This window comes from Sapajus apella, unplaced genomic scaffold (genome assembly GCF_009761245.1).
Source record: "Sapajus apella isolate SASKATOON/1434 unplaced genomic scaffold, GSC_monkey_1.0 scaffold12, whole genome shotgun sequence".
NCBI lineage: Eukaryota > Metazoa > Chordata > Mammalia > Primates > Cebidae > Sapajus > Sapajus apella.
In genome coordinates, this window is record NW_022436952.1 from 32,769,952 (window position 1) to 32,787,360 (window position 17,409).

General features: G+C 42.9%; 1 protein-coding gene and 1 non-coding gene across 2 annotated transcripts in view; both read left to right on the forward strand.

Annotated features, from left to right (window-relative positions):
• RFFL (ring finger and FYVE like domain containing E3 ubiquitin protein ligase) overlaps window positions 1-17,409 on the forward strand; it is an 83,082-nt gene that overhangs the window by 34,998 nt on the left and 30,675 nt on the right. The window lies entirely within an intron of this gene.
• Window positions 1,424-1,528, forward strand: LOC116553579. The gene has a single exon (XR_004269820.1). It is a non-coding gene; the product is annotated as a small nucleolar RNA U13 (small nucleolar RNA).

Below are 17,409 nucleotides of genomic sequence, written 5' to 3' on the forward strand. Positions count from 1 at the left end.
GCAATCTGGGCTCACTGCAACCTCCGCCTCCCAGGTTCAAGCAATTCCCCTGACTCAGCTTCCGGAGTAGCTGGGACTATAGGCACGTGCCACCATGCCTAGCTAATTTTTGTATTTTTTAGTAGAGATGGGGTTTCACCATCTTGGTCAGACTTGTCTTGAACTCCTGACCTTGTGATCCACCTGCCTTGGCCTCCCAAAGTGCTAGGATTACAGGCGTGAGCCACCAAGCCCAGCCCAGAAGTCCTTTCTTTAGAAACAGTAGGGATGCAGATGGTCAGTGACTTTTGGTTATAAAGAAATGGGTCAAAGTGTAGCCTGATTAATGCTAATTATTATTATTTTTTTTTGAGATGGAATTTTGCTCTTGTGGTCCCAGCTGGAGGGCAGTGGCGCAGTCTCAGCTCACTGCAACCACTGCCTGCCAGGTTCAAGCGATTCTCCTGCCACAGCCTCCTGAGTAGCTGGGACTACAGGTATGTGCCACCACATCCGACTAATTTTGTATTTTTAGTAGAGACAGGGTTTCACCATTTTGGCCAGGCTGGTCCTGAACTCCTGACCTCAGGTGATCCGCACACCTCAGCCTCCCAAAGTGCTGGGATAACAGGTGAGCCACCACACCTGGCCTAATGCTTAATTATAGTTATATTTCTGTCTAGAATTTTTGGTAACCCTCTGAGGACAGCTTCATAAAGAATTTGGGTAGATTTTGCATGTATGGGGCTGCAGGGAGATCATGAAGGTTGAGGACATGGGAAAGAGCCACGCATTTATCCATCAGAAGATCATTGGTGACCATGGAGAAAGGGCTTTCCACAGAAATGAAATTGAGTTAATGAATGAGTGTGTGATGGAGAAGTGAGGACAGAGTACCAGCTACTTTCTTAGGGAAGTTGGGAATTGAAGAAAAAGGAAGATCACAAAGAGTTTGCCTTGTACAAACTTTCATAGAGAAGTGTGTGTTTGAAGGCAAGATTTTAAAAGCTGTTGGATTGGTATTTATTAAGAACCTACTCTAAGGCTGTCACTCTGATAGTGTTAAGGATTTGTGTAAATGACCTCATTTAGGTACTCCATTTTACAGATGAGGAAAATGAAGCTTAGAGAATTAATCACCTTGACACCTCACACAGGAAGAAGACTATGAGTTCTGTCTGTCCCAGGTCTCATGCTCCTAAACCTTGCATGACACTGCTCTTTGGAAAGTCCCATCAGAACATCAACTAGAGATGAATCAAAGGCTTTTAGAGCCCAGTGATGGTTTAGCCTCAGCTGTATGAATTTGTTAGCAACCCACTTAAGTAAAGTCTTCTGATTTTTCTATAATAATCTGGCAGTTTGGGAATGGAGAGATGGGCAAAGGCAAGGGAAGAGAGGAAAAGAAAAGCATAGAATAAGAGTTCAGTAAATCAGAAAGGGGATCCTTTTGTTGTTCATAAGTGTGATGATTGGGTTTTCATACACGTATGAGATGTGCCTGCTTCAAGCCTTGTTACTACAAAGTCAGCGCGTTACGCATCTGATGTGAGAAAAATAAATTGGAAAGGGGCTTCAGCTTGTGAGAATGGTGGAATGCAATGGCTTGTGTTGTTAAGCAAAATTGTGTTTTGCAGTAAATATTTATTTTGGTTCTTTTGATGCAAGTTATATTGGGATATGGAGGAAAACGCAAAAATTGATAAAATGAGCTATTTGACCTCTAAAAGGTTAGAGAGGAAGGGAAAGTGCTTCATTGTAGTTCATGATTGAAGGGTATGAGAGGGGTGGAAGGTGGAGGAGAAGTATGGGAAAGTATTATACAAGTTAGCTTGTAGAGTGAGGGTGACATTAGGTAGGGCTGGCCAGGGTGATGCCAGTCTAACTTCTCAGGATGACCCCTCAGGATTTTTGTCACTGTGTTGTCAGTCTAGTCTTAGGTCACAAAATGTATTTGGTTGAGAACCTGGAAATAATCAGTCTTGAAGACAGGATTGTATTCAGACTTGAGTGATTGAGCTCAGAATGGAATGCCAATTTATTATTTTAGGGTGAAGGATTCCTTTTCTGTTAACAAGATTCTGGAATTTGTTAGGATAATTGCTTTTGAATATCAGGAGATCTGGAAAATCAAATTTAATAATATCAAGCTTGCTTAGTGAGCATGGAATTATAAGATAGAATGGTTTGTGGGGAGAATACAGTTACAAAAAAGATTATTGATTGTTTCCCATAATAGCTGGTATTACATTAAGTACTTTGCATACAGTAGGGCATTTCATTCTCCCAGTGATCCTCCTGCAAAGTAGGCAAATTATCTTCAATTTACAAATGAGGAAACCAAGGCTCTGTTCAAGCTGATAAGACACTGAACTGAGATTTGAACCAAGTCCCTCTGCCTCTAAGAGCCCATACCCCTAGCTGTTAATATATGCTGTTCCCATTTAAGCTTCTTGAAATAACCTTGTTCCACTGCAGAGATGTTGTGTAGCTCTAGTATTTCTTGGCCTTGAGCAGTTCTGGAGTCAAAATGCCCCTGCTTGTTTTTTCTAGATTTTTTTTCCAGATTTCTTTGCTAATCAGTCTTAGATATGGGCACATTCTTTGTTTAAATACCTGTATATTAATATAGTCATCCAAGCCTTTTTGTCCTTTTCTTGCTTTTGGTTTGGAAGATACTCTGTCTCTTTGGAGGAATTTTACATATCTGTACACATTGATTTTGTATTGATTTTATTATCCTAATTTTATGGGTTAAGTTTTTTGTTTGTTTTGTTTTGTTTTGCCACCTCCTCCTCTCCCCCGCCCCTCGAGTTAAGTTTTTTAGTTTCCTCTGGCTCCTAGTTTGTCAACTCCTTCCTGTCCCCTTCCTCCTCCACTAGACTTAAATTCAGATACTAATGCCAATTTCTGAAAACTCAATCTGGCTTCAGTCCAGGTATCCAATTTAGACATGGCTCTCTGGATCACTAGCTATTGCCAGCTACTCACTGCTCCTGTATATCCTTGATTTCCTACTTGGGTACCCTTGTTTCTGTTGTGCTTTTGGCTTGGAATGTCATTCTTCCCATGAAGGGCTCCTTAGTCTGATCCCTCACTGGGAGTAATCACTTCCTCTTGATTCTCATAGTAGAGAATTCTTTTTTATGTCTCCTTTGTGGCACGTTACACTTTCTGCCGTCTAGTATAGCTGTTTATGTACATACTCATCTCTCTCCTACTAGACCATGGCCTCACTGAGCAGATCTGTCTGGTTGACCTTTGTCTTTCCCCTAGTTCAGTTCCCTGCACATAGTGGGCATTCGATACCTATTGGATGAATGAATGAATAACTGAACGGAATTTCAGATTTAAGTGTATGCTCATTGTTTATAGATGCCCTCCCTTTTTTGCTTTTCTTCTTCCTTTCACATTTCCTTTTCTTTCTTTTCTATTAAACTGTGTTTTCCTTTGCACTGACTCACTGAACTTGTCTTTACCACTCCCTTTTTTTACCCAGATTTTGCATCATTTTTTCCCCACTAGCAGTCACTGTGTGGGTGTGCCACATGCTGCTGGTCGAATTTTCTCCATCCTTTTGTGACTCGAGTTTCTCCATGAATCAGATGACCAGCATGGGAATTGAGTGGTGATTACATTAAGACTTTAAGAAAAGACCATGTATAAAGAACAGATTTGTCAGTATATTGCTTTCAAGAGGGAAATTTTCTGATGCTTGTTTCAAGGGAAAGGAGAAAAAAATTTTTGCGTACTGGGGAGATAGATCAGGTCATTTTATTCACAGTGTGGGATGTGGGATGTCAGAGGCATCTTTTTTTTTTTTTTTTTTTTTTTAAGACGGAATCTTGCTCTGTCACCCTGGCTGGAGTGTAGTGGCGCGATCTTATTTGACCAAAGAAATAATACAGGAAGCCACAGAAACTTCTGTTAACCGTTAATATTGAATCCTCAAATTTTTTCTACAGCTGGAGAAAACATTAGAGATGAGTGTAGTTCAGCCTTCCTGTTTTCCAGATGAGAAAACAGACCGAAAGAGGCTAAATGACTTGTCCATGAAACGGGTATTTGTTGCCCAGTGTTTACTTCTAGAACTGAATGTGGCCTGGGAAACCACCAAATCTTTGAAAGTAGTGGAAAGTTACACTTGAAGTGGAGGCTTTAGGTGTCTAAAATTGAAGGCTTTTGCAATGCTGAAAAGTAGACTTTGTCCAGTTGGTAGCAGGTTGGATTTGAGGCAGTGTTCACCAAAGAGCTGTTTAACTGTCTCAGTCACTCACTTCTGGGAATCTGTTCCTTCTGCATTTGAAAAGGGGTTAACATTTAATTATTAAAATGTTTTCAAATTTTCTTGCTCTTTTTCCCAGCCCATATATTCCAAGTTTTGTTTTAGGCTTAATTTCCTTATCTCAGCCCTATTTGAGATTTTATTGCTTACTCTAAGTCAGATGTCAGTATGAAGCATGGGAAATCCAGAAAGTGTCTGAGACTCATGATTTTTTTTTTTATTTTTATTTTTTGAGACAGAGTCTCGCACTGTCACCAGGCACCAGGCTGGAGTGCAATGGGGCGAGCTCAGCTCACTGCAACCTCCACCTCCCGGGTTCAAGCAATGTTCCTGCCTCAGCCTCCCAAGTAGCTGGGACTACAGGTGTGCGCCACCATGCCCAGCTAATTTTTTTTTTTTTTTTAGTAGAGATGGGCTTTCACCATGTTGGCCAGGATGGTCTCGATCTCTTGACCTCATGATCTGTCCACCTCGGCCTCCCAAAGTGCTAGAATTATAGGCGTGAGCCACCATGCCCGGTCAGATTTTTTTTAATGCTTTAAATTTTGGGGTACATGTGCAGATTGTGCAGGTTTGTTACATAGGTACATACATATGCCACGGTGGTTTGCTGCATCCATTCCCCCCTCCCCCCACCCCCCCACCCTGTCATCTACATTAGGTATTTCTCCTAATGTTATCCCTCCCCTTATGATTGGTTTTTGGTGCTTATTAGGGGAATCTTTTACGACTCATATAATGTACTTTATTGTCACTGAAATACTGTCTAGTGAACCGGTTGGCAGCAGATAGGAAAGGTTACCTATTTGTTGAGGGTCTAACACTACTGGCCTAGGATGCAACAGTGGAAAGAGATCAGAGCCCAAAACAGGAAGTCAAGTGCAAACAAGACGTGTTTGTCTATTGTAACTCGTGTGCCTCTGTTTTGAAACTTGGTGCTGTTAAAAAGTCAAGACTTCTAATATTTGAGCTTGGCTGAAGAAGTCCCCATTTTTGGTTTGAAAAGAAGCTAACATAAATAGTCCTTTACTGCCCTTGCCTTTATCCATATGCATATCTTTCTTCTAGGGACCAATCATTCTTTCTTCCTCGGCATGGTTGTTTTTCCTATTTTATACCATACTGCATCCATATGGTTTATAAAATGAAGTCACTGAATTGACTGCTGATGTTACTTTTGATAGATATGGGATTTGGCTATTTTTTAACCTAATAATGGGAAATTTTAGCCTATAATTCATCATCCTTTTAATTTTTTTTTTTTTTTTTTATAGAGCCTGGGCAGTGGCTTATGCCTGTAATCCCAGCAGTTTGGGAAGCTGAGGTAGGAAGATTTCTTGAGCCCAGGAGTTTGAAACCAGCCTGGGGAATATAGTGAGACCCCTCTCTACAAAAATAAAAATAGGTGAGTATGGTGGCATGTGCATATAGTTCCAACTACTCAGGAGATTGAGGTAGGTGGATCTCCTGAGCCCAGGAAGTCAAGGCTGCAGTTAGCCAAGAGTGCATCATTGTAGTCCAGCCTTGGCACCAGAGTGAGGTCTCGCTGTGTTGCCCAGGCTTTGTGCTGGTCTCAAACTCCTGGCCTCAAGTGATTCTCCTCTCTTGGCCTCCCACAGTTCTGGGATTACAGGTGTGAGCTACCACACCAGCCATCACATTCTTCTATTTAATTTTTATTTTTTGAGACTGGATCTCCCTCTGTCACCCAGGCTGGAGTACAGTGGCATGATCAAGTTCACTGCAGCCTTGATCTCCTAGGCTCAAGTGATCCTCCCACCTCAGCCACCCAGTAGCTGGGATTACAGGTATGAGCCACTACAACAGGCCCATTCTTTTTTTTGAGACGGAGTCTCACTCTGTCACCTAGGCTGGAGTGCAATGGCGCGATCTTGGCTCACTGCAACCTTCGCCTCCATGACTCAAGCAGTTCTCCTGCCTCAGCCTCCTGAGTAGCTGGAATTACAGGCACCCACCACCATGTCCAGCTAATTTTTGTATTTTTAGTAGAGATGGGGTTTCGCCAGGTTGGCCAGGCTGGTCTGGAACTTTTGACCTCAGGTGATCCGTCCACCTCGGCCTCCCAAAGTGCTGGGATTACGGGAGTGAGCCACCAAGCCTGGCTCATTCTTTTAAATAACAGTTTGTTTTTGTTGGTTTCCAGAATTTGTAGCCTAACTTTTTTGTGTTTTCTGAGTGTGGTGGTTTACAAATTACTACTGGGCCTCTGTGAACTTTTCTTTACTCTGAATTGAAACTTTCCTTGAGTACTGGAGGCTACATCTAATGCTAGTTACTGAATTGCTTCGCCCCTTGGCAAGTCTCTGGAGAAGAGATTAAGTAAGTAATTTGCTTGGGGTCACTCAGCTGGTAAACAATCTTAGCAGTCCCTATTTTCTGAACACACTTCCCATTCCCATTGCTTCCTACTGTGAAATCTGCTTTATTACATTTATTAGAGGACTGGATTGGCTACAGGATAACCATCTGCTTGAGTCATCTTGGGATCTTTATGGATTATCATAACCACTTGAACCAGGTCCATTCTGCTGGTGTCAAACCATAATATGAGACAGGTAAAGGTTTTGACTGTGTGTATGTGTGCGCGCGCACGCATGCGCGCGTGCTTTCTGTACCCTTGCCATATTACAAAGAAAATCATCTGTCCTTCCACTTTGTAATTCCAGGAGCAAAAGGGTAAAAGTAGCAGCATGTCTCAATGTGGATAGTCTAGTGACTGTGTGAAAGCAGTGAGAACAACATTCCTTTCTGCTATCAGCACAGGTGTCTTTTTTACTTCTATCTATCACAGGGTGGTGAATATGACTTTTGCACTTTGTTGTGGGATATAGGCAAATAGTAAAACCTGAAGATCAGGTTGAGCACAGGTGTTCTTTGCAAGGAGAGACTATAGTGAAGATACAAAGGTTTTTGTGACACGAGGAGAACTAGAAATATCTATTCATTTCTGCTTCTTGTTGTAGATATTGGCTAGATCACATCCTCCTGGCAGGAGCAGAAAACATTTCAGGAAGTCAGCATAATTTTCAGATTGAGATCAAACATCAAACCAAGCTAAAGGTCTGTAGGAGGAAGGGGGTGCTTAGTCTGAATTCATCCTGGATTTATCACCAAATCCTATTTGACTTCAGTGCGGTGCAAGCAATTACAGTGCACCAGGTAGGAGCCAGAGGTATATGTTCATTCTTTGAATTTGGCAGAGAAGGGTTGAGGAGCCAAGGGAGAAATTCCTTTTTTTTTTTTTTTTTTTTTTGAGACGGAGTTTCGCTCTTGTTACCCAGGCTGGAGTGCAATGGCGCGATCTCGGCTCACCGCAACCTCCGCCTCCTGGGTTCAGGCAATTCTCCTGCCTCAGCCTCCTGAGCAGCTGGGATTACAGGCACACGCCACCATGCCCAGCTAATTCTCTGTAGTTTTAGTAGAGACGGGGTTTCACCGTACTGACTAGGATGGTCTCGATCTCTTGACCTCGTGATCCACCCGCCTCGGCCTCCCAAAGTGCTGGGATTACAGGCTTGAGCCACCACGCCCGCCCGGCCCAAGGGAGAAATTCTAAACTGGCCGGACTGCAGGGTTTTGAGGAGTAACAAACTCATTAGCAATGGGGTGGAATTGGGAAGAGATGTAACAGCCTGGGGCTGCAAGAAGAATAAACCACTCTGACCACCTCTGAGAAGTTTTTCAAGGGATTATATAATTAAGAACTGGTGGAAGGGGCCTGTAGTCATTTAATTCTTAGAGGAGTGGTTCAAAAACTAAATTGAACATGATTAGAGGTATTGGCATACCTACATTTTTAAAAAGCAGATAGAGGAATAGAGCAGATAAACACTGTCTTTTTAAAGAACCTTAATGGGCTAGGCCTGGTGCTTCACACCTATAATCCCAGTACTGTGGAAGGCCAAGGCCAGCGGATTGCTTGAACTCAGGAGTTTGAGACCAGCGTGGCCAACATGATGAAACCCTGTCTCTACTAAAAATACAAAAAATTACATGCGGGTGTGGTGGCTCACACCTGTAATCCCAGCAATTTGGGAAGCTGAGGCAGGCGGATCACCTGAGGTCAGGAGTTCAAGACCAGCCTGGCCAACATGGCGAAGCCCTGTCTCTGCTAGAAATACAAAAATTAGCTGGGCGTGGTGGTGTAAACCTGTAGTCCCAGCTACTTGGGAGGCTGGAACAGAAGATCACTTGAACCCAGGAGGCAGAGGTTGCAGTGAGCCAAGATTGCGCTACTGCTCTCCAGCCTGGGTGACAGAGGGAGACTCTGTCTCAAAAAAAAAAAAAAAGAAAAAGAAAAAAAGAAAAAAAATTAGCTTGGCTTGGTAGCTTGCAACTATAGTCCCAGCTACCCAGGAGGCTGAGGTTGGAGGATCACTTGAACCCAGGAGGCAGAAGTTGCAGTGAGTGAGACCACGCCACTGCACTCCAGCCTGGGCGACAGAGGGAGACCCTGTCTCAAAAATAAGGAAATAAAATTAAAAAGTTAAGAACCTTAATGGGCCTTTTTTATGTTAAAACAACAACAAAAATAAAGAACCTTAAAAAATACTTTCTTTAAATTATTTACAGCCAATTTCTGTTGAACACTCATTATTTGCTGGGCTCTGGGGCAAATGCTTTGACATGCATTATTTTAATCCTTTCAATTATCTTTTCAATGTGGCAAGTTCTGTTGTTTTGAGGAAATTAAAGGAGTTAACCCCAGAATTCATTCTATACCATGATACATTTGGCTGCAGTAGTTTTTGTGCAGTCTACTTTGGAAAGGTAAACTGCATAATTTTGAGCCTAGACAGAATTCCTGTCCTGAAGTGCTGCCTTTTCCCAGTGCATTGGAGTGCCATAAATCCCTTCACCTGGTCCCTGGCTTCATTTTTTAAAAAATCTTGGTTACCCATTAGTCATTGTGATAATATCTTGTGAAAGCAGCTTCTTCAGTCAGAAGGTCCAGAAAAGCTTATCTGGTAAATCTTGTTTCCTGCACCAGAGTAGTAAGGGGATCAGAGTTTCTTTATTCTTGATGAGCTTTGTCATCAATTTCGATGGAAGAAGGATCCTGCTGTAATTAAACTGCAGGTCCATTTTTTCTGTTTTCAGCGTTGTTAGAAGACTTTACTCTGAACTACTTTGTTTCCTGATTGACTCACCCTTTGGGGCAGAATGCCTGGGCTGAAATGAAGGCGTAGGTTTCTCTGCTGCAGTGTTAAAGCTGTCATCTCTCCTAAACTCTACACTAAGCAGCAGCCATTTAATTGGTCAGACCCCGAGGGTGATATTTTGGCATAGCTCCATTGGTTAGAATTACTTTTCCCTGAACTTCATAGCAGATGCTGAGTTCCCTCTGTAGATATTTGTCATAGAATAGTTGAAACCAGGGAGTTTCTGAGAACATTTATAACTTGTGATTATTATGTGTGTTTTTCAATTGTTTACAACAGTTACCACTTAAGAAAAAGAGCTCACTTATTGCTAGTGGGAAGTGAAATCTCTCTCCTTTCCCCCTCATTCATATTATTATTTTAACAGTTTATGCTCCAAGACCCTCTGGCCTCCCGTTTCCTGTATCATTTTGTTATGTTTCTCCTTCTACCTTGCTTGGGCTGTGAGAGTCAGGAACAACAGGCAAAGCTGCACCCAGACCTGAGTGTGTCTGGTAGAGGTGGGTTTCTTTGATTTCTAGCATGTCTTTATTTTACATATGCATTTGTTTTTTTCATGTTTATTTGTATTTGCAGTTCCCACTGCAGGACCATTCCAATCCAAAACCACAGTGAAGGCATTGAAGCCTTCTGTGTCTTTTTAGGAAGAGATGGAAGTGACAGTCTTATTCTTCTTCCAGGCTCCCCTTTTCTGGTTTTGTCCTTCTGTAATAATTGACAATTTAAACCATTTTTCTGTTCTTTTGTTTTTCAAGTAATCTTAGCAGAAAGAATTCTCTTAAGCATGTCTGACATAGGCATGTTACTGTTGGGTCTTTCCTTCAAGGTATTGCTGTGGTTATGTGTGTTTAAAACCCTTAATTTATTGATCATCCTGGAATCATAATTGTGCAGTTTATTTTTTCTTTTTTTTGAGACAGAGTCTCTGTCACACAGGCTGGAGTGCAGTGGTGTGATCTCGGCTCACCGCAACCTCTGCCTCCCGGGTTCAAGCAACACTGCTGCCTTGGCCTCCCGAGTAGCTGGGATTACAGGCGCGCATCACCATACCTGGATAATTTTTTGTATTTTTAGTAGAGATAGGGTTTTGCCATGTTGGCCAAGCTGGTCTTGAACTCCTAACCTCAGGTGATTCTCTGGCCTCGGCCTCCCAAAGAGCTGGAATTACAGGCATGAGCCACCTCGCCTGGCCAGTTGGGCAGTTTCAAGCATTAATTTCTATCCTATTTTTTTTTTTTTTTTTTTTTGAGACGGAGTTTCACTCTTGTTACTCAGGCTGGAGTGCAATGGCGCGATCTCGGCTCACCGCAACCTCCGCCTCCTGGGTTCAGGCAATTCTCCTGCCTCAACCTCCTCAGTAGCTGGGATTACAGGCATGCGCCACCATGCCCAGCTAATTTTTTGTATTTTTAGTAGAGACGGGGTTTCACCATGTTGACCAGGATGGTCTCGATCTCTTGACCTCGTGATCCACCCGCCTTGGCCTCCCAAAGTGCTGGGATTACAGACTTGAGCCACCGCGCCCGGCCATCCTATTTTTTTTTTTTTTTTTAAAGCTCTATTGCTGTTATCATTAGTTAATAATTCAACAAATATTAGTTGATTACCTGGCATTAAGGCTGAGAATAAAGCTATGAAATAGACTCACTCGTTTCCTGTTTCACTTTCCACACCCTAAATATGGAAGAAAAATACTTTAAAAAGAATTATACAGCCTGGGCATGGTGGCTCACTCCTATAATCCTAGAATTTTGGGAGGCTGAGACAGGTGGATTACTTGAGGTCAGCAGTTCAAGACCAGCCTGACCAACATGGTGAAACCCTGTCTCTACTAAAAATACAAAAAAATTAGCCAGGCCTGGTGGCATGTGCCTGTAATCCCAGCTACTCAGGTGGCTGAAACATGAGAATTGCTTGAACCTGGGAGGTGGAGTTTAGAGTGAGCTGAGATCACGCCACTGTACTCCAGCCTGGGTGACACAGCGAGACTCGTCTCAAAAAAAAAATATGAGGCTGGGCATGGTAGCTCACACCTATAATCCCAGCACTTTGGGAGACTGAGGTGGGTGAATCATGGGGTCAGGAGTTCAAGACCAGCCTGGCCCAGATGGTGAAACCCTGTCTACTAAAAAAAAAATACAAAAAATGTTAGCCAGGTGCGGTGGCAACTGCCTGTAATCCCAGCTACTGGAGAGGCTGAGGCAGGAGAATCGCTTTAAATCCAGGAGGCGAAGATTGCAGTGAGCTGAGATCTCGCCACTGCACTCCAGGCGGGTGACAGAGTAAGACTCTGTCTCAAAAAAAAAAAAAAAAAAAAGAATTATACAAATTGTTAGCCAATAGATTAGATATAGTGCTGCTAGAATGCTATTTCCCCTAGAATGTAATCATCATGAGATTCAAGGACCTTGCCTGTTGTCATTCTTCTTACTTTCTCCAGAGGTACTGGCAGAGATTTGTGCTAAATAGTCTGATACATCAATTCCGGTTATAAGGTGGTATATAAGATTCTATAAGGCCAGGCATAGTGGCTCATGCCTGTAATTCCAACCCTTTGGGAGGCAGAGGTGAGAGGATCACTTGAGACTGGGAGATTGAGGCTGAAGTGAGTTGTGACCGCACCACTGTACTCCAGGCCTGGGTGACAGAGTGAGACCCTGTCTTAAAAAAAAAAAAAAAAAGATAAAGATGTTATGAGAGCACAGACAGGATCAGGAAAGGTTTCCCTGAGGAGATAAAGGATAGGTAAGGGAGGTGGGGTGGCAACAGTGATCCAGGCTGAGAGAATAGCTGAATAGCTTGAGGAAGATTCCTAAAGCTAAAATAACCTTGGTATTTGAAAAACTAAAAAAATAGGTTAGCACAAGCTAAGAGTGAGGAGTAAGGCTCTGAGCACTAAGAATTTGATTTTATTATTATTTACTGGTTACCCAGTGACAACACTTTTTATTTTATTTTATTTTATTTTATTTTATTTTATTTTAGATGGAGTCTTGTTCTGTCTCCCAGGCTGGAGTGCAATGGCGCCATCTCGGCTCACTGCAACGTCTGCCTCCCAGGTTCAAGCTATTCTCCTGCCTCAGCCTCCCAAGTAGCTGGGATTACAGGCACCTGCTACCATGTCCAGCTAATTTTTGTGTTTTTAGTAGAGACGGGGTTTCACCATGTTTGCCAGGCGGGTCTTGAACTCTGGACCTCAGGCGATCCACCTCAGGTGGCTCACGCCTGTAATCCCAGCACTCTGGGAGGCTGAGGCGGGCGGATCATGGGGTCAAGAGATCAAGACCATCCTGGCCAACATGGTGAAACCTGTCTCTACTAAAAATACAAAAATTAGCTGGGCATGGTGGCACACGCCTTTAGTGGAGGCAGGGATTGCAGTGAGCCAAGATGCAGCCACTGCACTCTGGTCTGGTGAAGAGCGAGACTCCGTCTGAAAAAAAAAAAATTAATTAAAATTCTAGGCCGGGCGCGGTGGCTCACACTTGTAATCCCAGCGCTTTGGGAGGCCGAGGCGGGTGGATCACAAGGTCAAGAGATCGAGACCATCCTGGTCAACATGGTGAAACCCTGTCTCTACTAAAAAAATACAAAAAATCAGCTGGGCCTGGTGGCACGTGCCTGTAATCCCAGCTACTCAGGAGGCTGAGGCAGGAGAATTGCCTGAACCCAGGAGGCGGAGGTTGCAGTGAGCCGAGATCGCGCCATTGCACTCCAGCCTGGGTAACAAGAGCGAAACTCCGTCTCCAAAAAAAAAAAAATAATAAATAAATAAATAAATAAAAAATAAAATTCTATAGTCCCAGGAATGGTTTTTCTGTTTATTATGCTTTTTACAAGGTGCTTAAGGTACTTTTTATTGAATCCTATAAAAATCAGACCATTTTAATTCTTATTTTTGTAGGATTGTTATGTTAAATAAGACAGGTGCAAACATAACAACTAACTTGGCACATTTTAGGTGTTTTGTAGTGTTTTTACTTTGTTATTTTCTGAGAAAGGACTTCAGGAGCCTGAAGTTCTGAATAACTCCCTCAGTTTTCCCCTTGTCCGCCATCCAAAATAATAGCACAGAAGATTATGTCACTTCTTTTTTTTTTTTTTTTGAGACGGAGTTTCGCTCTTGTTACCCAGGCTGGAGTGCAATGGCGCGATCTCGGCTCACCGCAACCTCCGCCTCCTGGCTTCAGGCAATTCTCCTGCCTCAGCCTCCTGAGTAGCTGGGATTACAGGCACACACCACCATGCCCAGCTAATTTTTTGTATTTTTAGTAGAGACGGGTTTCACCATGCTGACCAGGATGGTCTCGATCTCTTGACCTCGTGATCCACCCGCCTCGGCCTCCCAAAGTGCTGGGATTACAGGCTTGAGCCACCGCGCCCGGCCGATTATGTCACTTCTAAAGCTTTGATCCTTTATATTAAAGTATAACTTGGGGACTGGAGGAGAGAGGAGGCTCCAGTCCTTGTGTCTTTGATGTTATTGACATCTCAGTGTGACTGGAGGCTCCGGAAGCTAGTTTGGAGAGAGGCAAACATTTAATCCTCATGAACCCATGCCTTATTATAATGACAGCCATTTACTGAATGTCTAGCACTGCCCTCTGCTCTTGATCTAAGATTAAAAACTCCAGTGAAGATATGATCTCTGTTTGTACTGAGCAGCACCTCTATGTCCAGTCTGTGAGGTTTAGGGAATTTATTCCAGTTACTGTGAAGCTCATAGTGGCAACTTACTCAAGCCTTATTCATTTATTCAATGTTAGAGCCAGGATTTAAGGTCAGGTCTGACTGATTTTAAAGCCAAAGTAAAACATACTTGGTTTGGAAACAGCTTTCCGCCCCCCGCCCCCCCACATACACCTTTCTCTCCAACTGTTCTGTTTTCTTAAAATTTAGCCCTAAAATAAAATTCTTACCTAGGAAATATGCATTATCCATTACCTATATCCAAAAGACTGCCTTGGAGGATAGAAAATGTCTATTAGTATTCAAAGCTTTGGAAATGTTTTCCTCCCCCGAGTTCCGGCCTATGAAATATTCCTTGTTTATGTCCAGCCCATGCACAACTTCAGCAGGGCTGTTGGTCCTAATTCAGGCCTTGGGTTCTGAAGTTCTACCATATGCATGTCTTCTCTGTGTGACTTAGGTATTCTGAATTCTTTTTTTTTTTTTTTTTTTGAGATGGAGTCTCCTTCTGTTGCCAGGCTGGAATGCAGTGTTGTAGTGGTGTAATCTTGGCTTACTGTAACCTCTGCCTCCTGGGTTCACGTGGTTATCCTGCCTCAGCCTCTCAAGTAGCTGCAACTATAGGTGCGCGCCACCACCCCTGGCTAATTTTTTGTACTTCCTTTTTTTATTTTTTGAGATGGAGTTTCGCTCTTGTTGCCCAGGCTGGAGTGCCATGGTGCGATCTCAGCTCACTGCAACGTCTGCCTCCCGGGTTCAAGCAATTCTCCTGTCTCAGCCTCCTAAGTAGCTGGGTTTACAGGCATGCGCCACCATGCCTGACTAATTTTGTATTTTTAGTAGAGATGGGGTTTCTCCATGTTGGTCAGGCTGGTCTTGAACTCCCGACTTCAGGTGATCCGCTTGCCGCAGACGTGAGCCACCATGCCCGGCCTTGTATTTTTAGCAGAGACTTGGTTTCACCATGTTGGCCAAGCTGGTCTGAACTCCTGGTCTCAGGTGATCCTTCTGCTTCAGCCTCCCACAGTGCTGGGATTACAGGCATGAGCCATTGACCTAGCCACTGAATTCTTTATTCTAAAATAAATATCTCAGAAATAATCTCAGTTATCATAGAGAACATGCTTCATTGTCCCACCCCAACACATGAGAACACAGATCAGTTTGTAGTATGGTTTACTCAGCAGGCTGCTTACTTACAAATGCAACAGTTGCCCTATTTTATGCTCATTGTGTTGTCACCAGCATTGTACATCTTTCTAAGTCAGGGTGGATACCTCAGGCAGGTTTACTGGAAAATTTCAGTAAACAGTTTCAAAGCATTTCAAGTTGCTTGCCAGACTAACTTATTTTTAAAAGTAACCAGGCTTCCAAGTTAAGAGATGATTTTAAATTTCAGGTAAGTTCTCAGGACTTTGTGATTTTTTTTTTTATTATGTTGTTGGTGTAATCTGCTGTGTCAGGGCTGTCCCACCCAGGGCCTTGGGTGGTAAGAAACTCAAGCTTTGGGTGACCAGAGAGAGGAGAAAAGCCTTGGGCTTTCCAGCCAGTAGTGCCTGTGAAACATGTAGGTCATTGCCATGTTATTTTATTTTACTTTTTTGAGATAGAGTCTCTCTGTGTCTCCCAGGCTGGAGTAGAGTGGTGCGATCTTGGCTCACTGCAACCTCTGCTTCCCAGGTTCAAGCGATGCTTCTGCCTCAGCCTCCCGAGTAGCTGGGACTACAGGCGTGTGCCACCACGCCGATAATTTTTGCATTTTTAGTAGAGACAGGGTTTCACCATGTTGGTCAGGCTAGTCTCAAACTCCTGACCTCAGGTGATCCACCTGCCTCGGCCTCCCAAAGTGCTGGAATTACAGGCATGAGCCACCTTGCCCGGCCAGTTTAATTTTTTTTAATGTGCTGTTTATTGAATGCTTATTGTAAATTATGCACTTTATGTGTTATTTCTCATCCCTATCATTACCCTCCAATATGGGAGGTATAATACCTTTTATACAGGTGAGGAAACAGACACAAAAGGTTTAAGTAACTTGTCTAAGTTTAACTACCCCTCATTTTTTTTTCTTTATTTTTATTTTTTTTATATAGAGACAGGGTCTCCCTATGTTGCCCAGGCTGGTCTCAAACTCCTGGGTTCAAGGGATCCTCCTGCCTCAGCCTCCCAAAGTGCTAGGATTATAGGCATGAGCCACCACACCCAGCCTACCCCTCATTTTTCATGCAGGAATTTGTCTTTCTCATAGTCACTTTGTCACTATAAATATTGAGAAGATGCTTTTGTTCTTAAGAGATAACTAGTACTTGCCTAATAAGCTGTGTGGATAAGATACTGAATGTTGTCTGGCCTCAGTTTGTTTATTCTACAAATTATTTGGGTGCCTTTTATGAAGTGCCACTGTGCTAGCTGCTGTGGATAAAAAATGAAGACAGACCAGATTCTTGCCCTTGGAGATAGATTATAAATCAACAAACAAATATAAGTACAGATTATGATAATATTCATGAAAGAAACCGAAAGGCAAGGAGCTGGTGTATATAAATGGCGGAAGACTCCTCATGTAGGTGATACTTGAGATGAGACCTGAAGGCTGAGAGAGGAGAACAAATACAGAGACTTGAGGCTGGAAGGGGCCTAGTGTGTATGAAGAACCGAAAGGTCATTATGGCTTGAAGTTTAGTGAGTGAGAAAAGTAGCACAGTGTGAATTGGAGAAGTGGTCAGGGTCTTTAACCGTGTAAAGAGTGGTTATTTTTATTCTAAAATGCAAGAGGAGTCCATTAAAGAACTTTTTTTTGAAGAGTTAAAAAAATTTTTTATGTACAAAGAGTTAACATGGTTTCTTTCATTGGGTGAATCCTTGGATAATCTATCAAAGGAAGATCACTTCTAGGAACAGGCAGCATTAAAGAGCTTTAAGTGTGTGTGTTGAGGGGAGGAAGGGAGTGGATGATGCCTTGTAGATAAATAGTTGGATGGAGACAATAATTAAAGCTAGGAAACCAGTTAGGAGGCTGTTCTTTTACCCAAGAAGCCATTCTAGACTCTGGAAATTCAGTAGAGCACAAAGTCTGTACCCTCATGGAGTTTCTGTTCTAGTTAGGGAAAGCAGTTAATAAGTAAGCAAATAATATCAGCTAATACCAAATGTTATGTGTGAAATTAGAAATGACAATAAAAGGTTGGGCATGGTAGCTCATGCCTGTAATCCCAGAGTTTTGGGAGGCTGAGGCAGGAGGATCCTTGGAGCCCAGGAGTTCGAGGTTACAGT